General features: G+C 43.4%; 1 protein-coding gene across 4 annotated transcripts in view; it reads right to left on the bottom strand.

Moving 5' to 3' along the window:
* TIAM2 (TIAM Rac1 associated GEF 2) overlaps nucleotides 1–14,198 on the bottom strand; it is a 441,154-nt gene that overhangs the window by 199,842 nt on the left and 227,114 nt on the right. The window lies entirely within an intron of this gene.

The raw sequence follows: 14,198 nt of genomic DNA, 5'->3' as shown, positions 1-14,198 counted from the left end.
ATATGCCAATGTTTTCTTAAGATCTGTAAAATGGTAGAATTTGATGCACTGTACTGTGTGATAAATTGTAGGGTATCCATAGTGGGTTCTTTTGTACTTGGTTTGAGACATTCTGCTTGGGTTAGTTTCTGGCTTTTTTTGTATGTATTATGTATAATCTTCTCGGGGTATTGTTTCTCTTTTAATCTCTTTTCCGGTATCTTGGATTGTATGTAAAGTCTGTATCGTTGGTGCAATTACGTCTTATACGTTTGTATTGGCTGTAGCGGGTGTATTTTAAGCCATTTTTTGTTATTAAGCTTGAATATTAAATGTAGCTATTCGTGTCTACTGTTTTGAAGAAGGTTTTTGTGATTAGTTTATTGTTCTGGTTGGTAATGATAATATCCAGAAATTCTATTGCTTCTCTGCTGAATTCTGGTGTGAAAGTAATGGCCCAGGTGGTGAGGTTGAGGCTGCTGCAGAAATCAAGGGCAGATTTTTCATCACCATTCCAGATAATAAACAGATCATCTATGTATCTTCTGTAATAAATGACATTGTTTCTATATATCTGGTGCCCCCATATGTGTGCTACCCACGTCCCCATCTTGGTCCCGGCCCGTTGGTGATAGGTGTTATTGTCGTATATGAAAAAGTTGTTTTCTAGAATGAATCGGAGGCCTTCTGATAGGAACGCTATCTGGGGCGTTTTTAGTGACTTCCCCTTTGAGATCCGTAGAAAGATCATATAGATCCATAGAAAGAAAAATAAAAAAGTTATAAGTCTTGGGATGCAGCAATGCAAAAACATTTTCTTTTTTTATTTAAAAAAGTGGTTTTATTGTGCAAATATGGTAAAACTTAGAATAAACCTGTATGTATTTGGAACTGCTTTAAGCGTACTGATCCAGAGAGTAAAGTTATCATGTTATTTATACTGCAAAGTGAATGTTGCAAAATGTACTATGTAAAAAGGCAATGTGATATTGCTCCATTCCTCCCCAAAAAGTGTTACTAAAAGATAATCGATGATTACATTTATCCCAAAATGGTGTCATTAAAAATTACAACTTGTCCCGCAAAAAATAAGCTCTCATATGGCTAAATCAACTGAAAAAAATAAAAAAGGATATAGCTTTTGCGATAATCAAAAAAATGTTAAAACATTTCTTGGTCATTAAGGTGCAAAATTCATACAGGGGATGAGGTTAAGATTGCAACATTATATTAAAAATAGAAGAATTTATACATGACTATCCTGCCCCGTGTAAAAACCTAATGAATAATCCAAGGTGCCATGATTTTGTTCATTGAAATTTGCACATGTGGTTCAGTACATTGAAAGGATTTAAAGAGTATTGTGCTATAGCTTACAGTTGCATGACTTTTCCTACCAAAGCTTTAAATAATAGATGAAAATCTAACTACAGATCAAAGATGTAAGAAAAGCATAATAGGGTAATAATATAGTAATTGTACTGAGACAGTGAGCTGCTGTTCCTTAAGAATGTTAAAATATGACGCCTTAATCTTATGACCGAGCACAGAAAATCCTAACGCAGCAGATTATCCGGGATAAATGGCTGCTGAGAACACATTTAGACTTCAAAAGTAATAGATCACAGAAGAATGAGCCAACAGTATCTATTGTGGAGGGTGTGTTGGGGAAGAAATGTTGCTGGTCCTTTTGTAGTAGTCCTGGGAAAAATGTACATTATTATTAGGATAATTATTTCATTATGTGTCACGAAAATCCATATACTGTATAACACTCTAGTGTGTGGATACTAGATGAAAAATAACAACATATTGCACTCCAACCAATAAATAATCTTCATAACCAATCAGAATAACACTGTATGTGGTGTAGAAAAGTACAAAAGATTGCAGCACTCACCAAATAAAATCTTCTTTCTTTTAAAAAAAAATTAAGATCCAAGCAGGTATACGTGATAAGAGCAGCCTGCTTGCTAAGGCTATATGTACTCAATAAAAAAAAAACTTTTGTAATTGACACCACACGGCTGTTTTTAGAACCAATTGAAGGTAATGAGGCCATTCACATATTGATTTTTTTCTCACGGTAGTGAATAGCCGTGGTCAAAACATATTTTTTGGCCCATTTTTACAACTAGACATTGAAATTAATGGGACCATCTTTTAATGGCCGTTTAGGCAAGAGTGCACCCACCTAATGGACATTAAGAACGAGTACACCAAAAGTCATTCAGGGGTTAAAAAAATAAAAATAAAATACCCACTTTATGCATTTGTCCGCACAGGGACATTTGCTTCTTACTGCAAGCACCAGGCTTTAGGACATGGTGGTCCAATCATGGTGACGTCACATGAGATGACATCATCACTCTGGGAGCACAGTGAGGAGTGAGTGTTCACGTGCAAATGAATGAGGTGAGTATTTTATTTTTTTATTTTATTTTTTTTTAATGGATCTGTCGACACTAACAGGGCTGATGATTATATATACTGGAGGCACAAAGATATATATATATATATATATATATATATAAAATGAGGGGCACTAAAGGGCCATTATTTATACTGAGCGGGCACTAAGTAGGCAATTATTCATATCGGGGGCACTATGGGGCCATTATACATACTGGAGCATTATGGGGGCACTGTGGGGGGCATAAAATATACTGATGGCACTTCAGGGGATGTAAAACAAAACAAGTATCTATTAAAAACTAATGTAAAATGGATGCGAAAAGGTCATTAAAAAAGGATACACTGCCAGACAATTGATGCAGAATGGTCATGAAAAACTGACTTTTTTTTTTCACTGTCATGTGAATGCAGCCTAACACCAACAGCTGCCTTTTGTGTTCTCTATTTCCAATGTGACACTAAGGCATGATTGGTTGTGGCGGGGCGGTATATTTCTCCAAGATCTCTCTCTTATGTGAAGTAGTAGGCAATTAGTTACGGCCTCTTTCACACAAACATATATTTTTTCTGTTTCCGTTCCGTTTTTGCGGTTTCCATTTGCGGTCCATATGCAGAACCATTAATTTCAATGGTTCCGCAAAATAAAACGGAATGTATTCCGTGTGCATTCCGTTTCCGTATTTCCATATATCCGTTCCGCTAAAAGATAGAACCTATTATTGTCCGCAAATAACGTTCCATTGCTCCATTCAAGTCAATGGGTCTGAAATAAATACGGAATGCATACGGAACACATCCGTACTTTGCGGATCCATGCCCACTTTGCCCACGTGTTTACTGTTTACAAACATTAAAGTACATTACAGTAATGATTACAAATTTTATGTTTCCGATCCGCAAAAAAACGGCTCGCATACGGAAACCATAAGGATATGTTTTTGTGGAAATATGGAATGGAAATGGAACAGAAACCAAAAAAGGAACAACGGATCTGTGAAAAACGGACTGTCAAATACTGAAAAATACATACTGCCGTGTGAAAGAGACCTTAACGCAGAGGGAGGATACTTAACAGAGCTAGCAGCTATCTCTGCCTGGGGACAGCAAGCCTCGCTGTGAGACAGGCAAGTGCGAGTAAAAAGGTTGCTGGAAGTGGGGGGTTTGTAAGTTGTTAGGGAGAAGCTCTCCAGCTGTTAGCGAGGGATGTCATATCTGTACAGTAAGGGCTGGGTAGGACAGGATCTCTTTTGCTGTTTTATTTTATTTTTGCAACCTTCTCAATAAAACCTGACTACATATTAGCTTAGGCGACTTTTACACTCGCGTTTTGTGCGGATCCGTCTTGTATCTGCAAAGACAGATCCGCACTAATAATGCAAACACTTGTATCCGTTAATAACGGATCCATTTGTATTATTCAAAAAATAATTTAATTCACTGTAGGAAGACTATAGGGCCAGGGAAGCTGTGGTGAGTCACATTTTATGTAAAAACTTCATTATGTAAGTAACAATAGTTGTTACACCCCCTACACCTTAACACCATGGCAGATCATTTTCTAGATTGTGTTAGCACGGGAACACAACTGGTTTACGTAAAAGAGAACATTAAAAGAACAATATATCCACAGGTAGAAAGAAAGTGAATTAGATATATTTCTGAAGACTGTTATGAATAAGCAGCTGTGAAGTGTGCAGGTTTTTATGTGCCACGTTACCACAAGTGCTAAAGTAAGAAATAAAGGTACACATGACAATGCTTTTATATATATATATATATATATATATATATATATATATATGTGTGTGTATATATATATATATATACAGTTGCAAGAAAAAGTATGTGAACCCTTTGGATCGATATGGATTTCTGCACAAATTGGTCATAAAATGTGATCTGATCTTCATCTAAGTCAACAATAAACAATCACAGTCTGCTTAAACTAATAACACACAAAGAATTAAATGTTAGCATGTTTTTATTGAACACACCATGTAAACATTCACAGCGCAGGTGGAAAAAGTATGTGAACCCTTGGATTTAATAACTGGTTGAACCTCCTTTGGGAGCAATAACTTCAACCAAGCGTTTCCTGTAGTTGCAGATCAGATGTGCACAATGGTCAGGAGTAATTCTTGACCATTTGTGATGACCGGTGTCACGCACAAGGAGGAAAACAGGGAAAGCCCTGCCCAAGGGAGAGGGAAAGGTGGTGACCCCTAACTCACCTTGCGGCTGGCACCTGACTGCCCTGACGTCCCTAGACGGGTTCCTCACCCGTGCGGCGATCACGTGCCTAAACCCTGGCTTTCCCTGAAATGAGCCCTAGATAGTGAACGGGCCGGTGGGATCGCTAGTCCGCACCACTGCACTAAGAGGGAAACACCAGGGAGAGGACAGACAAATACAGACAAACACAAACACCCAGGTGGACGACCACAGCAGTCCACAAAGGTCCAACAGGGATCCGGAGGGTAGCGTTCTGAATCAACAGTCAGAGAACGCAGCAACACAGCTCCAGTGGGTCAGGATAGATGTCCAGGCAGGAAGCTCTATCTCTGGCAACCAGAGAAATGTGAGAGGGGAATATAAGGAGGTTTGGGAGTGCTGGACAAGGAACAGCTGAGGAGAAGGAGCTACGGATCCCTGAGTGAGCCAAAAGGGTTTGCAAAGCAAACTCAGAAAGCTACCATAAGGAAAACAGCCCTATCTTAAATAGAGCGTGCAGCCAACCGCTGCGACTTCCTGACCCCGGGTATAACGGAGTCAGGCGTGGTTCTCGATACCCTCGTGACAGTACCCCCCTCTCTACGAGGGGCCTCCGGACACTCAGGACCAGGTCTCTCAGGATGAGAGGCATGAAAAACCCGAACTAACCTGTCGGCGTTTACCTCAGACGCAGGAACCCACATTCTTTCCTCGGGACCGTAACCTCTCCAATGCACCAGATATTGAAGAGAGCGGTGGACCCGACGAGAATTAACAATTTTGGATATCTGAAATTCTAGATTACCATCCACGACAACAGGAGGGGGTGGCAGCGGTGATCGTTCTAGAGGTGGAACATATTTTTTGAGTAACGACTTATGAAAAACATTATGAATTTTAAAAGTCTGAGGTAACTCCAGGCGAAAAGCCACGGGGTTGATGATGGCTACAATTTTGTAAGGGCCAATAAACCTAGGACCCAGTTTCCAAGAGGGAACCTTCAATTTAATATTCCTAGTAGACAACCACACATAGTCATTCACTCCTAGGTCCGGACCTGGCGACCGTCTCTTATCAGCCATGCATTTGTATTTACCTCCCATATTTTTCAAGTTAGCTTGCACCTTCTGCCATACCGATGAAAGAGATGACGAAAAACGTTCCTCTTCGGGAACCCCAGAAGACCCCCCCTCTTTGAAAGTACAGAATTGGGGATGAAAACCATATGCACCAAGAAATGGTGACTTGCCAGTGGATTCCTGACGACGATTATTTATGGCAAACTCATCTAACGGTAAATATGATGACCACAACTCTTGGTTTTCAGACACAAAACATCTTAGATATGTCTCAAAGTTTTGGTTGGTACGCTCAGTCTGTCCATTCGACTGAGGATGGAAAGCTGAGGAAAAGGACAAGTGTACCCCCAAACGGGAACAAAAAGCTTTCCAAAATTTAGAAATAAACTGGGTACCCCGATCCGAAACAACATCGGAGGGGACCCCGTGAAGCTTCACGATTTCACTGACGAATACCTGAGCAAGAGTCTTAGCATTAGGTAGTGCGGGTAACGCAATGAAGTGTACCATTTTGCTAAACCTGTCCACTACTACCAAAATAACTGTTTTATCCGCAGACAAAGGTAAGTCAGTGATAAAATCCATTGAGAGATGTGTCCACGGTCTATTGGGAATGACGAGTGGTAATAGAGACCCTGCAGGACGTGTATGTGAAACTTTTGCGCGCACACAGGTAGAACAAGAAGACACAAAATCCAATACATCCTGACGCAACCTTGGCCACCAAAAACGACGAGACAATAGCTCCAAGGTTGCTTTACTACCCGGGTGCCCAGCAAGTGCCGAATTATGATGTTCCTTTAATAATTCGAAACGTAGGTTCAACGGTACAAACAATTTCTCTGAGGGGCAAGAGACCGGGGCGTCCCCCTGGGCCTCTAACACCTTCCCCTCCAAAACAGAGTGTACCGCAGAGACAACCACTCCTCTTTGTAGAATGGGCACCGGATCACTCACATTACCCCCTCCAGGGAAACAACGAGATAGTGCATCAGCCTTGGTGTTCTTTGCCCCAGGACGATAGGTAATCACAAAGTTAAACCTGGTAAAAAATAGCGACCACCTAGCCTGTCTAGGGGTGAGACGCTTAGCTGATTCGAGGTACAGGAGATTTTTGTGGTCCGTAATCACAGTGACGGGGTGGACTGCCCCCTCTAAGAAGTGACGCCACTCCTCAAACGCAAGTTTAATAGCTAATAGTTCCCTATTGCCAATATCGTAGTTCTTTTCTGCTGCAGATAGTTTTTTCGAAAAGAAAGCACAAGGACGCCATTTGCCAGGAGACGGACCCTGAGACAGCACCGCCCCCACTCCCACCTCTGACGCATCGACTTCAACAATAAAAGGCTGAGAGACATCAGGTTGGACTAGTACAGGTGCTGAGGTAAACCTCTCTTTTAGAGAGGAAAAAGCAACTTTAGCGGCGTCAGACCATTTAGAAAAATCAGACCCCTTCCTAGTCATGTCAGTAAGCGGTTTTACAATAAGTGAATAATTTTTAATGAATTTCCTATAGAAATTCGCGAAGCCCAAGAACTGTTGTAGTGCTTTGAGGTTCTCAGGAAGATCCCAATCTAAAATTGCCTGGACCTTCCTAGGATCCATACGGAAACCTGAAGCAGATAAAAAATAACCCAGGAATTGTATTTCCTGAACGGCGAAGACACATTTTTCAATCTTAGCATATAATTCATTCGTCCGTAGGACCTGCAGTACTTGTCTGACATGCACCTCATGTGTTTTCAGATCAGACGAATAAATTAAAATATCATCTAGGTATATTACCACAAACCTGCCGATTAGATGACTAAAAATGTCATTAACGAAATGTTGAAAGACGGCAGGAGCATTGGTCAGACCGAAAGGCATAACTAGATTTTCATAATGCCCCTCAGGGGTGTTAAACGCTGTCTTCCACTCATCCCCCTCCTTAATACGAATCAGATTGTAGGCCCCCCTAAGATCAAGTTTGGAGAACCACCTAGCACCCGCAATCTGATTAAACAGGTCAGGAATGAGAGGAAGAGGGTATGGGTCTCGGATGGTTATCCGATTTAATTCGCGAAAATCCAAGCAAGGACGCAGGCCCCCATCTTTCTTTTTAACAAAGAAAAACCCTGCAGCCACGGGTGAAGAAGAGGGCCTGATGTGTCCCTTAGCCAAGCTCTCGGAGATATAATCTTTCATGGCTTGTCTCTCTGGACCCGAAAGATTATATAACCTGGTCTTGGGTAATTTTGCGCCGGGAATAAGGTTAACCGGGCAATCATAAGGACGATGAGGTGGTAACTTCTGACAACCCTTTTCAGAAAAAACATCCTCAAAATCAGAAATAAATGTAGGTAGGGTAGTTATGGAGGCGACTAAGCAATTGCTATTTAAGCAATTTTCTCTGCACTGCTCACTCCACTCCAATATCTCCCTGGCCTGCCAATCCACTACTGGATTGTGCGCTACCAACCAGGGAAGACCCAGCACCACCGGAGTGGGAAGCCCCTCCAGAACATAACCTGAAAGCATCTCGTTATGGTGGTCCCCTACCCGAAGGTGTAAATTATGAACAATGTGGGTGAGGTTTCTCTGAGACAGGGGAGCAAAATCAATAGCGAATATGGGAATGGGTCTCTGTAACGTACAGAGAGACAAACCCAAAGTGCGGGCAAAATGGGCATCTATCAAATTTACCCCTGCTCCACTGTCTAAAAAGAAAGAAATAGTCTCCGTCTTATCACCAAAAATAATAACCGCTGGCAACACAAATTGCGATATACGTATGGAGGAGACGTATACCCCCCGGCTGACATCCTCCACACAGCCTGGGGTTAGTAGTTTTTCCGACGGTCTTTTGTTTCTGAGGAAAGAAGGACAGACATTAATGAAATGACCCCTCTCCCCACAAAAAAAACAAACCCCACGCCTACGGCGAGCCTCAGGAGGACGGACCTGACGAGTAGTTCCTCCTAGCTGCATAGGCTCGTCTAAGTCCGTACAGACTAACTGCTGCTTGGGAGGAGTTACCAATTTCTCCGGTTCTTTCAACCTGTCCCTAAGGCGTCTCTCTATACGGATAGAAAGGGACATAACCGCATCAAGGGAAAAGGGGGTCTCATATAATGCAAGCGCATCCTTAACCCTTTCGGATAACCCAGAGCAGAACTGACTCCTGAGAGCCGGGTCGTTCCATTGGGTATCCGTAGCCCACCTACGGAATTCAGAGCAATACTCCTCTACCGGCCGTTCTCCTTGTAAGAGTCTCCGTAATCTTGATTCAGCCAGTGCTACTCGGTCAGGGTCGTCATATATGAGACCCAAGGCCCCGAAAAACTCATCCACTGACCGAAGAGCCTGGGAATCAGTAGGTAAAGAGAACGCCCAGGACTGCGGGTCCCCCTGCAGCAGGGAAATAACAACCCCCACCCGCTGATCTTCATTACCAGAGGAGTAAGGGCGCAGTTTAAAATATAACTTACAGGCCTCACGGAATGTCAAAAACTTGTCCCTTCCCCCAGAAAATCTGTCAGGGAGAGGGACCTTGGGTTCCGCAACAACCTGGTTACCAGTAGCAACCGCTGGGCTTGCGGTCAGTTGTAATTGCTGCTGTTGCTGGAGGACCGACGCCTTCAATCCTACCACCTCCAAAGACAGGCCATGAAATTGTTTGGACAGAGCAGCAATTTGATCCATACTGGATTCTAAGTAGGTAAAAAAAAAATATTATTATTTTTTTTTTTACCTACACAAAATAAGGGCCAGAGATAATGTAATGACCGGTGTCACGCACAGGGAGGAAAACAGGGAAAGCCCTGCCCAAGGGAGAGGGAAAGGTGGTGACCCCTAACTCACCTTGCGGCTGGCACCTGACTGCCCTGACGTCCCTAGACGGGTTCCTCACCCGTGCGGCGATCACGTGCCTAAACCCTGGCTTTCCCTGAAATGAGCCCTAGATAGTGAACGGGCCGGTGGGATCGCTAGTCCGCACCACTGCACTAAGAGGGAAACACCAGGGAGAGGACAGACAAATACAGACAAACACAAACACCCAGGTGGACGACCACAGCAGTCCACAAAGGTCCAACAGGGATCCGGAGGGTAGCGTTCTGAATCAACAGTCAGAGAACGCAGCAACACAGCTCCAGTGGGTCAGGATAGATGTCCAGGCAGGAAGCTCTATCTCTGGCAACCAGAGAAGTGTGAGAGGGGAATATAAGGAGGTTTGGGAGTGCTGGACAAGGAACAGCTGAGGAGAAGGAGCTACGGATCCCTGAGTGAGCCAAAAGGGTTTGCAAAGCAAACTCAGAAAGCTACCATAAGGAAAACAGCCCTATCTTAAATAGAGCGTGCAGCCAACCGCTGCGACTTCCTGACCCCGGGTATAACGGAGTCAGGCGTGGTTCTCGATACCCTCGTGACACCATTCCTCTTTACAGAACTGTTTCAGTTCAGCAATATTCTTGGAATGTCTGGTGTGAATCACTTTCTTGAAGTCATGCCACAGCATCTCAATCGGGTTGAGGTCAGGACTCTGACTGGGCCACTCCAGAAGGCGTATTTTCTTCTGTTTAGGCCATTCTGTTGTTGATTTACTTCTATGCTTTGGGTCGTTGTCCTGTTGCAACACCCATCTTCTGTTGAGCTTCAGCTGGTGGACAGATGGTCTTAAGTTCTCCTGCAAAATGTTTTGATAAACTTGGGTATTAATTTTTCCTTCGATGATGGCAATCCGTCCAGGCGCTGACGCAGGAAACCAGACCCAAACCATGATATCCCCACCACCATGCTTCACAGTTGGGATGAGGTTTTGAGGTTGGTGTGCTGTGCCTCTTTTTCTCCACACATAGTGTTGTGTGTTTCTTCCAAACAACTCGACTTTGGTTTCATATGTCCACAGAATGTTTTGCCAGTACTGCTGTTGAACATCCAGGTGCTCCTGTGCAAACGGCAAACGTGCAGCAATGTTTTTTTTTTGGACAGCAGTGACTTCCTCTGTGGTATCCTCCCATGAAATCCATTCTTGTTTAGTGTTTTAAGTATTGTAGATTCGCTAACAGGGATGTTAGCATATGCCAGAGACTTTTGTAAGTCTTTAGCTGACACTCTAGGATTTTTCTTCACCTCATTGAGCAGTCTGCGCTGTGCACTTGCAGTCATCTTTACAGGATGGCCACTCCTAGGGAGAGTAGCAGCAGTGCTGAACTTTCTCCATTTATAGACAATTTGTCTTACCGTGGACTGATGAACAGCAAGGCTTTTGGAAATACTTTTATAACCCTTTCCAGCTTTATGCAAGTCAACAATTCTTAATCGTAGGTCTTCTGAGAGCTCTTCTGTGCGAGGCATCATTCACATTAGGCAATACTTCTTGTGAAAAGCAAACCCAGAACTGGTGTGTGTTTTTTATAGGGCAGGGCAGCTGTAACCAACACCTCCAATCTCATCTCATTGATTGGACTCCAGTTGGCTGATACCTCACTCTAATTAGCTCTTGGAGATGTCATTAGTCTAGGGGGTTCACATAATTTTTCCACCTGCACTGTGAATGTTTACATGGTGTGTTCAATAAAAACATGGTAACATTTAATTCTTTGTGTGTTATTAGTTTAAGCAGACTGTAAGTGTCTATTGTTGTGACTTAGATGAAGATCAGATCAAATTTTATGACCAATTTGTGCAGAAATCCATATCATTCCAAAGGGTTCACATACTTTTTCTTGCAACTGTATACTGTATATATTAGGGTTGGGTGGTATAGGCGATATGCGATATAAATTTGTGCCACGATATGGATTTTGTGCATATCGCCTATATCACCAGACTGTGATATGACCACGGAGCGGCAGTTCGGATCGGAGTCCCAGCAGTGTAATGCTGGGGCTCCGATCGGTTACCATGGCAGCCAGGACGCTACTGAAGTCCTGGCTGCCATGGTATGTCAGTGAGCAGCATTATTCTCACGTGCACCGTGCCGCCGGGCGCTCCTTCTTCTGTCTGTGCAGCGCATTGCTAATGCTTATAGCTCATGTGCGCCGTGGCCGCCGGGCGCTCCTTCTTCTCATAGGTCTGTGCGGCGCATTGCTAATGCTATAAGCATTAGCAATGCGCCGCACAGACAGAAGGAGCTCCCGGCGGCCACGGCGCACGTGAGCTATAAGCATTAGCATAATGCTGTTCACTGACATACCATGGCAGCCAGGACTTCAGTAGCGTCCTGGCTGCCATGGTATTTTTGGGGCACAATGTTGCATTGTTTGGTGCACAATGTTGCATTGTATTACATGTCCCTCTTCAGCAGACTATGTAACACCCCTTGACAACAAGGGGTGTTACATGATCAATACTGGGGAGGGAGGGGGGGCGCCCACTGCCACCAATGATGGGGGGGACCCTGTGGCCACTGCCACCAATGATTAATACTAGGGAGGGAGGGGGTGGGTTTGAGTTAGCAGAGGGGTCTGATAAGAGGGAGAGGCTGGGGGGCACACGAGAGGCTGGGGGGCTGATCAGAGAGGCTGGGGGGCACATGAGAGGCTGGGGGTGGATCAGAGGCTGGGGGGTGGATCAGATGCAGGGGGGCACATGAGGCTGGGGGGCACATGAGAGGCTGGCTGCCATGGTCAGCTCCCTGCTGTTGTGTGCACAAAGCACAGGGCAGCAGGGAGAGTGTAAAGTCCTATTCACCCTAATAGAGCTCTATTAGGGTGAATATGACAAGGGTTCTAGCCCGTAAGGGGGCAATAGTTATTAAATAAAAAGTAAAAAAAAAAAAAAAAAGTTTAACCCCCCCCCCAATATAGAAAACAATATATCGCGATATACACTGACCTAAAGAATTATTAGGAACACCATACTAATACGGTGTTGGACCCCCTTTTGCCTTCAGAACTGCCTTAATTCTACGTGGCATTGATTCAACAAGGTGCTGATAGCATTCTTTAGAAATGTTGGCCCATATTGATAGGATAGCATCTTGCAGTTGATGGAGATTTGAGGGATGCACATGCAGGGCACGAAGCTCCCGTTCCACCACATCCCAAAGATGCTCTATTGGGTTGAGATCTGGTGACTGTGGGGGCCATTTTAGTACAGTGAACTCATTGTCATGTTCAAGAAACCAATTTGAAATGATTCGAGCTTTGTGACATGGTGCATTATCCTGCTGGAAGTAGGCATCAGAGGATGGGTACATGGTGGTCATGAAGGGATGGACATGGTCAGAAACAATGCTCGGGTAGCCCGTGGCATTTAAACGATGGCCAATTGGCACTAAGGGGCCTAAAGTGTGCCCAGAAAACATCCCACACACCATTACACCACCACCACCAGCCTGCACAGTGGTAACAAGGCATGATGGATACATGTTCTCATTCTGTTTACGCCAAATTCGGACTCTACCATTTGAATGTCTCAACAGAAATCGAGACTCATCAGACCAGGCAACATTTTTCCAGTCTTCAACAGTCCAATTTTGGTGAGCTTGTGCAAATTGTAGCCTCTTTTTCCTATTTGTAGTGGAGATGAGTGGTACCCGGTGGGGTCTTCTACTGTTGTAGCCCACCTTTCTTTCCCATTCTGACATTCAGTTTGGTGTTCAGGAGATTGTCTTGACCAGGACCACAACTCTACATGCATTGAAGCAACTGCCATGTGATTGGTGGACTAGATAATCGCATTAATGAGAAATAGAACAGGTGTTCCTAATAATTATTTAGGTGAGTGTATATCGCATATCCCACATGCTTAAAATTATATCGCAATATAGATTTTAGGCCATATCACCCACCCCTATTACACATATATATTCTATGGGGTATCTTCATAGATAGCAAAGGACATATCAAGTTTATGAAGTAGAAATATCCACCAGGAGGTCCCATAGCAAAGCTTGGTATGGGTTCCCACTTCACATGGCCATTTCCATCAGCATTTTCAGAAAAGTTTGTGACTGGTCTACTTAAAGTACAGGGATATCACAAGACTGGAATAATAAACACAGTGATGTCACAGTACAGAGATAATGTACAGCAAGTAGTCATGTCACTATACAGGTATACAAAACACAGTGATGTCACCATACAGTAATGTAACAATGGCAGATAAATGTGCACAGTGATATGCTGCTCAGTGAAGCTATAACAAATAATTATACAGTGATGTCATGGAACAGGCATACAGCACACCACACTGCGTAGCACAGGAGTAAAAGAAAAACGACACAGGATTGGAATAGTGCATGGGTCTCTATAGTAAAATTTAGACTGGGGTTGCATTCAATTTTTCATGCCACTTTACATACTATACACTTCATGACTAATTACACTATACCGTGTGTTTGAGAGGATATGGGCCCCTTTAGTTGTTGGGCCCAATAGCAGCTTCTATGCCTGCTACCCTGCAAGTTACACCCATGATATCTATCTATCTATGTAAAATAAAAATCTACTTCCTTTAATTATAGTCCTGAGATCAGGACATGAAGACCTAATTTTAATGATGGGCAGATTCACTAATCTTGTCTAA

The sequence above is a fragment of the Bufo gargarizans genome, chromosome 4 (genome assembly GCF_014858855.1).
Source record: "Bufo gargarizans isolate SCDJY-AF-19 chromosome 4, ASM1485885v1, whole genome shotgun sequence".
NCBI classification, from domain to species: domain Eukaryota; kingdom Metazoa; phylum Chordata; class Amphibia; order Anura; family Bufonidae; genus Bufo; species Bufo gargarizans.
Note: the sequence above shows the minus strand (reverse complement) of the source record. Positions and strands in the feature narration are given on the sequence as shown.